Source organism: Pinus tabuliformis, chromosome 8 (assembly GCF_031772625.1).
Source record: "Pinus tabuliformis cultivar Carrire ecotype Pingquan chromosome 8, CPIR1, whole genome shotgun sequence".
In the NCBI taxonomy this organism is placed as follows: Eukaryota; Viridiplantae; Streptophyta; class Pinopsida; order Pinales; family Pinaceae; genus Pinus; species Pinus tabuliformis.
This window is the reverse complement of record NC_142294.1, coordinates 903,619,674-903,631,962: the sequence shown is the minus strand read 5'-3', so window position 1 is coordinate 903,631,962 and position 12,289 is coordinate 903,619,674. Positions and strand designations below refer to the sequence as shown.

Genomic DNA, 12,289 nt, shown 5'->3' with positions numbered 1-12,289 from the left:
TCAGACATGGGTTCGCGAAGTGTACAGAGATGTGTTGGCATTATGCTGGAGTATCCTGACATTGGTTCACATGATGATCATTGAGATGACTACTACATGATGGAGATGGAGCTTTATATATGTTGCAGTGATGTTTGCCTTATATGGAGAAGTCTACATCATGGTCGATGTTGATCTTGGTGGAGAGCTACCAAGATGGTATGTTGTCGAGGATGACAACGATTTCAGGTGGAGGAGGATGTAAGGCCTCCGCGACTCGGGCAGGCACGCACGACGTGTGGACGGTGAACGCGACGAGAGGGCGCCCCTTTGCACGGCAGACGTGCGGTGAATGCGACCCTGGGTAGGCGCGCACGACGGGCGGGCACCCCGGGCATGACGAGCGGGCGCGGTTATACAGCGAGCGGGCGCGGTGAACGCGACCCGGGTAGGCGCGCATGACGGGCGGGCGCCCCAGGCACAACGAGCGGGTGCGGTTATACAGCAAGCGGGCACGGTTCAACGGCGAGCGGACGCGGTGAAAGCGACCCGGGTAGGCGCGCACGATGGGCGGGCGCCCCGTGCACGACGAGCGGGCGCGGTTATACAGCAAGCGAGCACGGTTCAACGGCGAGCGGGCACAGTTCTACAGCGAGCGGACGCGGTGAACGCGACCCGGGTAGGTGCGCACAACGGGCGGGTGCCCCGTGCACGACGAGCGGGCGCGGTTATGTGGCAAGCGGGCACGGTTCAACAGCGAGCGGGCGCGGTTCTACAGCGAGCGGGCACGGTGCGACGAACAGCCGAGCTATAGTGCGACGAAAGTATGTAACAATACGACACTTGAAAATAAACTAAGTGTTGGAACCAAAATTATATGCGATGCTTAAGAAGCTAAGCCGACTTGTATTAAGGCTCATTTGGGGTGTTGAAAGTGGAGTTATGGGGTCGGCCTTAGGGCTGGATACCCCCTCCAAATAGCACGCAAGGATGGGTATATATGCGAGGAGACTTGAGCTCATTTTCATCATCGAAGTTCATCACAACTTCGCTATCTATTCTACATTGAGCTAGGGGTAAAAGGGGTGCAGTAAGTGCGCATATCTCATGCGCTTAAGAGAAGAGTGCGCAGTTTTACCGGGAGTTGATTATAGGTCGACAGAGTACAGTTGTAAGGTAGTTTTGTGTAGAACCGAGAGGAGGAGTTCTTGGTGTATCGAGTGAGCACCCTCCTACCGTAAGAGGTTGGCACATGGTTGTAAAAGGTTGTCTTTGCCTTGATTGTAAATATTTCTAAGTGTTGGCTTGTATTTTGCCAGGCACACTTGTATGATGTATTATTGAAGATTATCATAATATATTGTTACCGGGCAGACTTGTTCGGGAGTTGCCCCTCCCTTTATACTTGGTTGCAATTATTATTGTCTTGGTTAATTGCATATTGGATAATGAATGAGTATGGAATTCATTAAGTATAAAGGCTAATGCATTTTACTTGGTTGCGAAACACAAACTAATTATGTTAATGTGAAAAGGCGTAGTCCATGTGTACAAGTATTGTTAAAAAGAAAGTGCACGGTGGTGCCGCACCTCGCCGGACATGGTTGGAAGACTACCGTAGGCCTGGGGGCATGACACCACCCCTCCTACAGGCGAAGCCATTGAAGGCTGTCAGAAGGAGCCTGGCGGCGCGAGCTCGGAGGGTTAGGGGAGTGCAGCGATTAGGGTTATCAGAGTTCTTGCGGGTGGGACGTTCTCATCATCAGAGCTCATTCTCCCAAAAATATATTATTAATATATATTATAATATAACAAATTTAAAATTATATTAATCCAAAGTTATTAAATTTAATAATATTAATATTATAATATATTAATATGAATATTATGTTTAATAATAATATTAATACTAATATTTTAATATTAATATTACAGCTAATAATGTTTTTTTGCATGGTATTAATAATAATCTGGCCCATAGGCTTCACCTAAATAAAACCTGTTTTTTTGGTGTTCGTAACTATAAAGTGGATTATGAAATAAATATAAAAAGAGGTTTTATGTATTTACCATACCTATGGTTTATTTATATTTTTATTTATTTATTGATGTTCATTTCCAATCATATTTGATATATTTTTATTTATTTACCATACCTATTTATACCTCTTTTATATTTATTTATTTACCATGCCTCTTTTATAAATATGGTATTTGGCCCATGTTATTTCGCCCATACGCTCACCCAAATAAAACCTCTTTTTTGAGTTTTCTTTAAATATAAAGAGGTTTATGGAGTAAATATAAAAGGATGTTTTACTTATTTACATACCTCTAGTTTATTTATATTTTTATTTATTTACCATACCTCTTGAGTAAGTACAAAAGAAGTTTTATTTACTTACTATAGCTCTTTTTTGAGTGTTGGTAAACCTCTTTATATTCTAAATTTATATTGTGTTTATATATAATAATAATTAGATTGATTTTTAAGAAGGGTTGACATTAAATTAAAAATGTTAAATATTAAATGCTAAACATTAAATATTAAATATTTTGTTTATGTTTACATATTTATCTAAGATCTACCCATACCTGATTGTAAAATAATAACAAATGTTATTTTTTCCATTTTTTATTAAAGTCCAAATAACTTTGTAACAATTAAATACCATTTGAATTTGGATGGATCAACAAAAAAAAATTAAAACATAATAGTAATACCGGCATTATGGATATTGAAAATTCTAATTACGATATTGATGAATATTGAAAATACTATTTACAATAATTAGTATTGAGAAGAGTTCTAGTTCTTATCTCATGATTAGATTAAGTAATCAATTTCCATGATAAGAAATAATCACATTAAACGTATATATTGATGGGATGTCATATTAAATTTATGTAATTTTAGAAATTTAATTAAAAATGTTATAGCATTGTAAGTTGTATATAATTTATTTTAATAATATTTAAAAAAGAGTTTTTCTCAGAGATTACATTGAGTAATTATTTGGAGCTCATGAATCACGGTAGAGGGTTTGAAATGTTGGCTCCATGTAATTAATCAATGTGATCTCTCAAAAAAAAAGTATTTTTTAAACATTATGGATTACAGAAGTCTAAACTTAATAATATTGTTAATGATGATTTCTATTTAATAAAATTCATTTTGGGATATATCATTTAATATTTATAATTTATTTAATGAATTAATATGTTACAAAAATATTTAGCATTTATATCCATGGGGTCTTGGTCGGGTGCTCTATTAAGACACTCCTTGATGTGAAGTTCAGTGGTTTAATTTCCTGCTAGATCTAGGTGATATATTGGACATGATAAAGATGTAGCCCTCCAAAACTTATATATATATATATATATATATATATATATATATATATATATATATATATATATGAGTATATTAGGAAGATGTGATAAAATTTAATTTCTAAAATCATAACTGTCTTTTGTTTTTTACTAGTATTATTGTTAAAATAAAGATTAATTCTTATGAGCTTTATAGTGAGATTGAGTATTTGTCAATTCCAAAAATGTTTTGTGATGAAAGAGTCTATCACCTATACAATCCTAAGAGGGTTGAAAATGAAAAACACTTCATCCTAGATTGTCCATCTTATCCTCACATTCTATTTAGTTTTCAAAATACTTATCACATTACAAATTTGTTTAATTTTTTTAGTTAGCAAAACTATGGTGATCTGGTATGTCACTTCTTTTTAAGTATAGAAATAAAATGTTAAAGAATTCTAGTTATTCTATTATCTTCTTAATGGCCAATAAATTATAGAGATCTTATAGGACATTAATCATCATCATCGTATACAATATTACCAGCATAAATCCATCTTAAGTACAGATCTAACATGAGCTGAGAGGATCACATTTCTTGATGTGAAAACTTCTTTAGAGTGCAAAATATAGTGTGTAACTTTTCATTGTGTTAAATTTGTAACACCCCCTCCCAGTTCTACCCAAAGTAACCATTCCAATTGGGGTAAACATGAGGAGGAATGTTACTAAAATCATATTCGATGTCCTATGTCACCTTAAGGAAGTGGAATCGACGAAACATCACATACAATCATCCAACATAATCAACAAACCCCTGAGGAAACAAGTCAACCACTGAGACAGCCTGTTCCTGGACCCCACTGCTATTCTGAATCTCTTAGGCCTCAGTAACTCTCATGCTATGGGAAAGGGAGCAACCAACAACCTAAAGAATCTTTCACATGCCTACTTGCCAATGAATATGGTCCAAAATTGCCAGTTCTGGGCCAGCAACCCTAGGATTTGAGCCATTCTTCTCGCCCAAAATCTCGGCCTCTGCCCATAACTTGTTGTAAGTTCCAGAATCCATGAAAAAACATGATGACAATTTCGATTAATCAAAATCATCTCAAGACTAGGCCCGAGCATCCCCAACCAGGACTGACATTCTATCAAACACTTGGCATCAATCCAACCTACAGGTCTAGGTTACAAGACAATGCATAAATGACTGAAAGAACTTATGAAACATAACCAGAAGGATCACATCATTCTCCATTTAACAGTACAAGTAAATATATGAAATAACCATGACATAAACTAGTCATTCAACCATGCTTATAACCATCATTAAACCATGTAAATATTAGAGATATGAAAACCATTAAATCGAAATATAAATCAGTTGAAAAGTAAGAGAACTTAGATTTTATTAATCATAGGCAAATTCGACCAAGTTTGGGACTTTGACGTACCACTCGACCATAGAAATGGTTGAACTAAATATGTCTTTAAGCTAGTCACCCCCGTGCCATATTCCAAGCATGAGTGTGGGATCTCATAGAAGAACCAAGGGAATCTAGAGGTTAAAACACCTCCACCCTCCCCAAACCATGATCACAGCAAAACTAGTGCTCCGATCACAAATGAACAAAACTTGGAATGCCATCTAGAATCCTTCACTATCCTTGAGGAATTCTCCATCTCATTGTCTGTTAAGCTTTACCGCAATCCAAACCGGATCACTAAGCCCTAAACTGAGACCAGTCTTTTAGGCTCTACCATAATCCACACTGAGATCACTATGCCCTAAACCGAGACTTCTCCCTTCGAATTTACCATGTATCCCACCAAAACAGGTCAAGGGATTCCTTGGCCTTTGTGAATGGAACTTGAGAGCACCTCCACCCCGGATTTTGAAATCCATCTGGTAAACCAAAGCTCAAAAAATGAAATAAACATCCCAACATAACATGGGATCCAGAAAAGGGATAGGCTAGGTTGAAAACCACTGTCATAACTTGGCAAAACCATGCCACCGAGCGTAAGAGAACCATACATGAACATGCAAAGCCATGCATGTCCAAACCAAATAGGAAATCACACATGAAAAATGTCACCTACAAGTATTCCTACTGAAGCTGCTCGATCCTACTTTCCTTTCCTTGTTCCTTGCTTGCTTTTCCTTTCCTTTCATTGCCTTCCATTTCCTTTTCTTTGAGCTAGAGTGCTCCAAGAAAACTCTAAGCGACGAAGAGACTGAGAGAGAGAGAAATGATAATTAGAGATTTCCAAACTTGAACTTACAAAAGAATAACATTGTTAAGACCTAATGTTGAGCAACCTACTGACTAATCCTCATAAGCCTTTTTATGAATGATTCCTCTATTTTCTTCATCTTCCATTATTTTCCTTCAGTTCCCTCCTCACATGAAACCTGTGACCTTTCACCTTATTTTTCTCCTAATTTCCTTTATCTTCATAAATAAATGTGCGAAAAATACCTTTTTTCCTTTTAATGCCTTGCCTTAGACTTTTCCAATTTTCCTTAGCCAAAATGCACATCCAATGATTCTCACTAGGATATCTTTTCCCAACATTTATCTTGGAATATGTGTCCCTTAATCGTGGTCTTATTTTTACCTTTATTTACATTATTACATGGAATTTTCACCAGGGTTTCTAGAGAATCCCTCCCTTGGGGAACACCATGCTCAGTGTTACACCATGCCAAGACCTCAACAAAAACCGCTAAAAATAAAACATGCTGCCCATAGAGGTTTCTGACTTAGCTCGTTACAATATTTACAATGAAATACTTTCTCAAAAGAAAAACATCATTACAACATGACAAGATAATAACTATACCGCATACTAGAGCTTTATAACACGACGTATTACTGTATTTGAAATAACCACATATACACATATGCACATTTGCTAAATCAACAAACAAAAGGATATCATGCCCATATCAATCAACAAGGGAATCCAGAGGATCACACTTCCACCCTCAAAGTAATACCAAGATTCACCTCCTTCCCAAGAAATCCAGAATCCACTGTCATAGTCAAAGCGACATCCAATGTCCAGTGCTACATTTCCTCTCAGTGAACAATTACAAGTTCATTTTTTCGGGGTGCACTTCCAATGTGCATCTGATTCCATTTGTAAATGCTAATGACAAAAAATATATATATCCCTGACATTCCCTTCTTTGCTACGCAGTCTCTCAGGAAATCCGATCACCCCCTCTGTGTAGTCACTCACCTTCCAAGTTCCCCGGAATCCACTAACTCGGGAAATCCATCCTTTGGCAAGGCTTCCTCGCATCAGAAGATACAAAAACCAAGGCATATATTTGCCTTAAAACCATCATACTAGTTATAACATTCTCATGGAAATCAATGGGCACTATTGGGTATCAGTGTCCCACAATGGCCCTACTATTGAAGTGTTTTACCAGAATACTGCTAAATGTTCAGATCATTTTGTTATTGTTGCCAATTATTATAGTCGATTTAGTCCACCCAACCATGCATGTTAAAGCATTCCTATTCCAAGAACATAGTTTCCATTAGATTTAAAATAAATTGAAATAACTTAAAATCATACCTCATTGGTGGTTCGTCAATAAGGTACACTTGCAATCATGTTCTCTTCCTGTCACAACAAGTTAAACTAAGTGTTTGATAAAAACATCAGGTATAAACATATGACATCTAGTTAGCTCAAAACACAACCATCATAGATCAACATCATAAATCACATGTAACCATAAAAAAGCATAATCATAGATCACATATAATCATCATGTACCATAGTCGCAAATCACATTCATAATAAAACTGCATTAAAACATTGATACTTATCCTTAATCAATTCTTAGCTTCTACCTTTGTCTTTAGTCTATACACACTCTAGATCAGTTGCCACACTAAACAAACACCAAGTGCCTTCTCCTCAGCCATGTGCACATACACATAGTGTGCATCACACACATACATCTACACACGTCATACAACACCATGCAATACATGCATCTACATTGTACCATATGTACCACATGTACATAGTACTACCTGTACACTACAACCACCTACATAATGTGTGCACAACATCACGTGTATATGGCACCACCTTCACAACATGTACACAATGCCACATGTACACTGCACCACTGTACAACGTGTACACAATACCAAATGTACACAACATCACATGCACGACATGTGCACGACACCACATGTACATAACATCACATGCACGACATGTACACAACACCACATGCACACAACACCACCTGTACAACATGTACATGAAAAAACATGCTCACAACACCACTCATAAAATCATGCACACAACAACATATGTACATAGAACTATATGTACAACATGTGTACAACACCATATGTACATACCACTGCATCTCCAAGATGAACATAGCATCATCTATACACAACTCTTCATATACAACATGTACACAACATTATTTGTACACAACAATGCATATCCAACATGTTCAGATCACCATATGCACACAACACAGCATATCTGTCATGTACATAGCACCATCTATACCTAGCACTACATATGCAATATGCACACAACACTATATGTACCATCTTGTACATAACATTTCATAAAACAACATGTACACACTATGTATACACAACACCGCATGCGCACAACATCATAGATGTAACACATACAACATATACACAACAATAGTATCTGACATCCAAAAGAACATTGTCTCTACCAAGAAACCTTGCTCCCAGGCTCTTATCTATGCCCGTCACATCATGTCACATATCACACTGCTTTCATTTCATTGATGTATCCTTCCACATTACATGTTATAAACATATGCATAATACAAGTATGCAATATCATTTCATATCCACATGATACTGACCTCGTAAATTTGTTGTGACTACCCCTCCCACTCTTTTCCTCATGAACCAAGAATCTCTTCATGCCATTCACTTGCATAAGAAATCATTCCTCCACAAGAATGATCCCTGACAACCCTATTAGACAGTGACAACATACATACATACATAATACATATGTAATCATTAGCATAAAAAAATCATCATCTTGTCAGATAATGACATACATACATATATAAACATCAACATAATCATGATCATGACATAATTACAAGATAACATAAGGTCTATGTTAAGATAACTTCCTTCATGCATGCACAACATTGAGAACAATTTCTCCCAATGTAGGCAAGGCATATAACACCTCAGATCCATTTAATTTACCTTTTCTAGTTACCTTTCACATGTTTGTACTGACATCATCCATTTACCAGTATGGACCAACCAGTCCAATCAACTATCATAGTCTTACCTTCTACTATGCTTACTCACGCACAAAGCTTCATTTGAGTCTTACCTTACCTATTGCGTACCACATGACTCTCCCCAAGCTCCACTAACTTTCCTCTTTCCCAACCAATTCCTAAGACTCAAAACATAAGATGCAACACAAGAAACAAACATGAAGAAGATCATGAAAACACATAACAACATACAACACCGCAACAAAGTTGCATAGCTATGCACCAGACATGGACAAAATTATAAATCAAGCACAAAAATCACAAAATACCAAAGCGCAATACTAAAAACACACACCATCACTCAATCCCCATGGTTCCCAGTGCTTCCAAAGGAAAGATCAACCTGAGCCTTCTTCAAGATTCATGACAATCTTTCTTGCCATGCAACTCCCTACTACACTGCCATAAACAAATAATGTCAGTACATAAATAAACATAACAATACATCAGTCACATTATCTTGTCGTGCCAAGCTTTTTGCCTTACAAATAAACACATCCACACCATCTCTTAAGGGACTCCAATTATCTTGACAAGTCCACCTGTAACTAGAGACTATCTAATATACATGTCAAGTACATGTTCATGAATCTAGCACTATCCACCTAATGTCAACAAAATCAAGGTTAAGAAGACTCCATGTATGTAAATCACTCATTCATTTGGACTTAAGGTTTCCAAACATAGGCAAACAAATTCTTGTCCAATCCCTTCCTTTTACCTTTTTACCTTGTTGCGATCGAGGCTTACTATGTACTATCACATCACCCAACTATTAGTTGTATAAACACATCAACTATTACCTTGTCGCATGTTTCCTGCAACTGCTCACACATGTCAACCACATGTTCCACATATCAAGACAATCATATCTATCATTTCAAAATCAACATTTACTAGGACTAACAATGATGTCATAAACCATAGTCAACTCATAGTCATCAGTCATAATACATAATTCTACAACTATCACCCATCACACTCGAGTACATGCCATCTATCTCAACTTATATGTATTAGCACTGTTACACAATAATTTGTCACCGTCCCTGTTACCCCTTCTCCCGCACATTGGAGGACTTATTCCGGGACCTGTGAGAAGTGACATAACCTGAAAATACTTGTATTGTATCCCCTTGAGTATGTACTTCATATGCCCTGAAGACACCTTCTGCAAAATACCCATAAAAGTAGCCCTTTTTCCATTGGCATGGTTCTACTATGTATTACTCGCGCCAATGGGGGAAATCCTCCAAAGAGGGCACGCCAGCTGGTGCTCTGTCTCAGAGTCGCACTCGCGCCAGCCCATTTGGGTAAAGTTTTTAATAAACAAACTTATGAAGGTTCTTCCTCACCTATTCATGAACTGATTCCATCTTGAGTTAGTTCAGTTGGGCTTCGAATCTCCATAGAAGGGAAGTAGTTGTCCACCTCTCATGGAAGCTTCTTAGTGATAAAGCCAATCCCATGAATCTTGTGGATGACCCTAACTCCTTCTCCTCTATCTATAAAAGCTTGTCCTTTTTCCTTGGACAAGTTAGTCTCCAAGTTCCAAATTCTAAGTCCCAAAGTATGAGAATTGCTAAGCTCATGCTACAAGAAGCCTTCTTCATTCCCATGAAGCTAAATCTAAAGTGAGGAGATTCTTGTCCAAGTAACCAAGGAGAGAGATGCTTTTTCCCCATTCCCAACAAGCTTTGCAAGGCATGTGCTGCTGATCACCCAGTCAAAGGAGGATTTGACGTTAGAACTATGGTTGTATTCTTCTTTGTTTATAAATAATAGACGACTATCATTATGGTTCCACTCTTATTGTCTTTTGTAATGATGATTGAGTTATATCCTTTCTGACTGATATATAGTTGCATCTATTGGATTTTATGCTTGTGTTTGTGTCGTTCTTTGCATGTGCAGGTGTCCGTTCACGAGGATCATGGGGATTGTGACTAGTCGGAGCAAAGGAACGGGAGCGACGACTCTTCTACAAAATTTAGCGTTGGAATCCAGGTAGGCCCTCATCATCGGTCTTTGATTTACAATTAGGAACCTGCGCACTAGCGTTGTTTGATTGTTGATAGACCCCATTTGGGTTAGTAGGGATCGCCTCTGTCCGCAGAGGGGATTTACCTTCACAACAAGCACAATCATCTTGAAACAAGATCATTTGAACACATAATCTTATTATGCAATTCATCAAACATTCAACCAACTTGCAACATACCATGTTAAATAAATCAAGTAGATGACATAATGAAATATTTAAGCACCAAATATACAACATAAGCAAACTCATACCTTACTATGTCGTAGGGGAGGCTATCTTGTATGCACAATCAATCTAGTTAGCACGGTATAACTTCACAACATATCAACTCAAACATAAAAAAGATCATGATATCTAGAATAGTCACTAGCTAACATGTTTACATCATAACTTATACACAAGCATCATTCACACATATGCAAAGTCAATCTAGATTAATACAACACCACATCATAAATATGTTGGCTCATACCTGAATATCGTAACCATAACCATATGCATAGGTCAATCCAATTTAGCATGATACATATAACATTAAGCTATAAACGCTATAACCCTAATCATCAAGCTAACTGTCATATAACAACAAGTTAACCTATAACATACTCATCAACAACATATAACATAATCATCAGGGTATCTAATATAAAAGAAAAATAGCAATGCGTACAACAACAAATTACTACCATTATTGACTATCTGACACATGCACATATAACTACACTAATCAACTAACATATATCATGAATGTAACCATAACATCAAAAGACATGTACCTAACCCTAATGTATATAACACACATACAATACATGTATTACAATCTGCTCTCACCCCAAATTACAATGCTACAACCTCATTATGATTCTCTACATCTCCTGCTCTATCTCAACCAACACATTAGCATCATAACATATCAATATCATCCACTAAATATATGAAATAGCCATGACATAAACCAATCATTCAACCATTCTTATAACCAGCATTAAACCATGTAAATATTAGAGATATGAAAACCATTAAATCCACATATAAATTAGTGCAAAAGTAATAGAACTTAGCTTTTATATCATAGGCAAATCCGACCAAGTTTGGGACTTCCACGTACCACCTGACCATAAACATGGCTCAACCAAATGTTCTTTCATCCAGTCACCCCCATGCCATATTCCAAGCATGAATGTGGGATCTCATAGAAAAACTAATCCAATAACAACCAAGGGAATCTAGAGTTTAAACCATCTCCACCCTCACCAAACCGTGATCATACCAAAACCGGTGCTCCAATCACAACTGAACAAAAATTGGAATGCCATCCGAAATACATCACTATCCTAGAGGAATTTTCTATCTCCTTGTCTCTCAGGCTTTACCGCAATCCAAACCAGATCACTAGGCCGTAAATCAAGACTAGTATCTCGGGCTTTACCGCAATCCAAACCCAGATCACTAAGCCCTAAACCAAGACTTCTCCCTCAGGCTTTATTGTGTATCTTGCCAAAACTAGTCAAGGGGTTCCTATGCCTTTAGGAATAGAACTTGAGACCACCTCCACCCTGGATTCTAAAACTCATCCGATAAACCAAAGCTTGAAAATCGAAATAAAC

At 37.3% G+C, this 12,289-nt stretch overlaps 1 pseudogene; it reads left to right on the top strand.

The window, feature by feature from the left end:
* Window positions 1-375: 375 nt before the first annotated feature.
* Window positions 376-12,289, top strand: part of LOC149238463 (uncharacterized) — a 40,952-nt pseudogene continuing 29,038 nt past the window's right edge.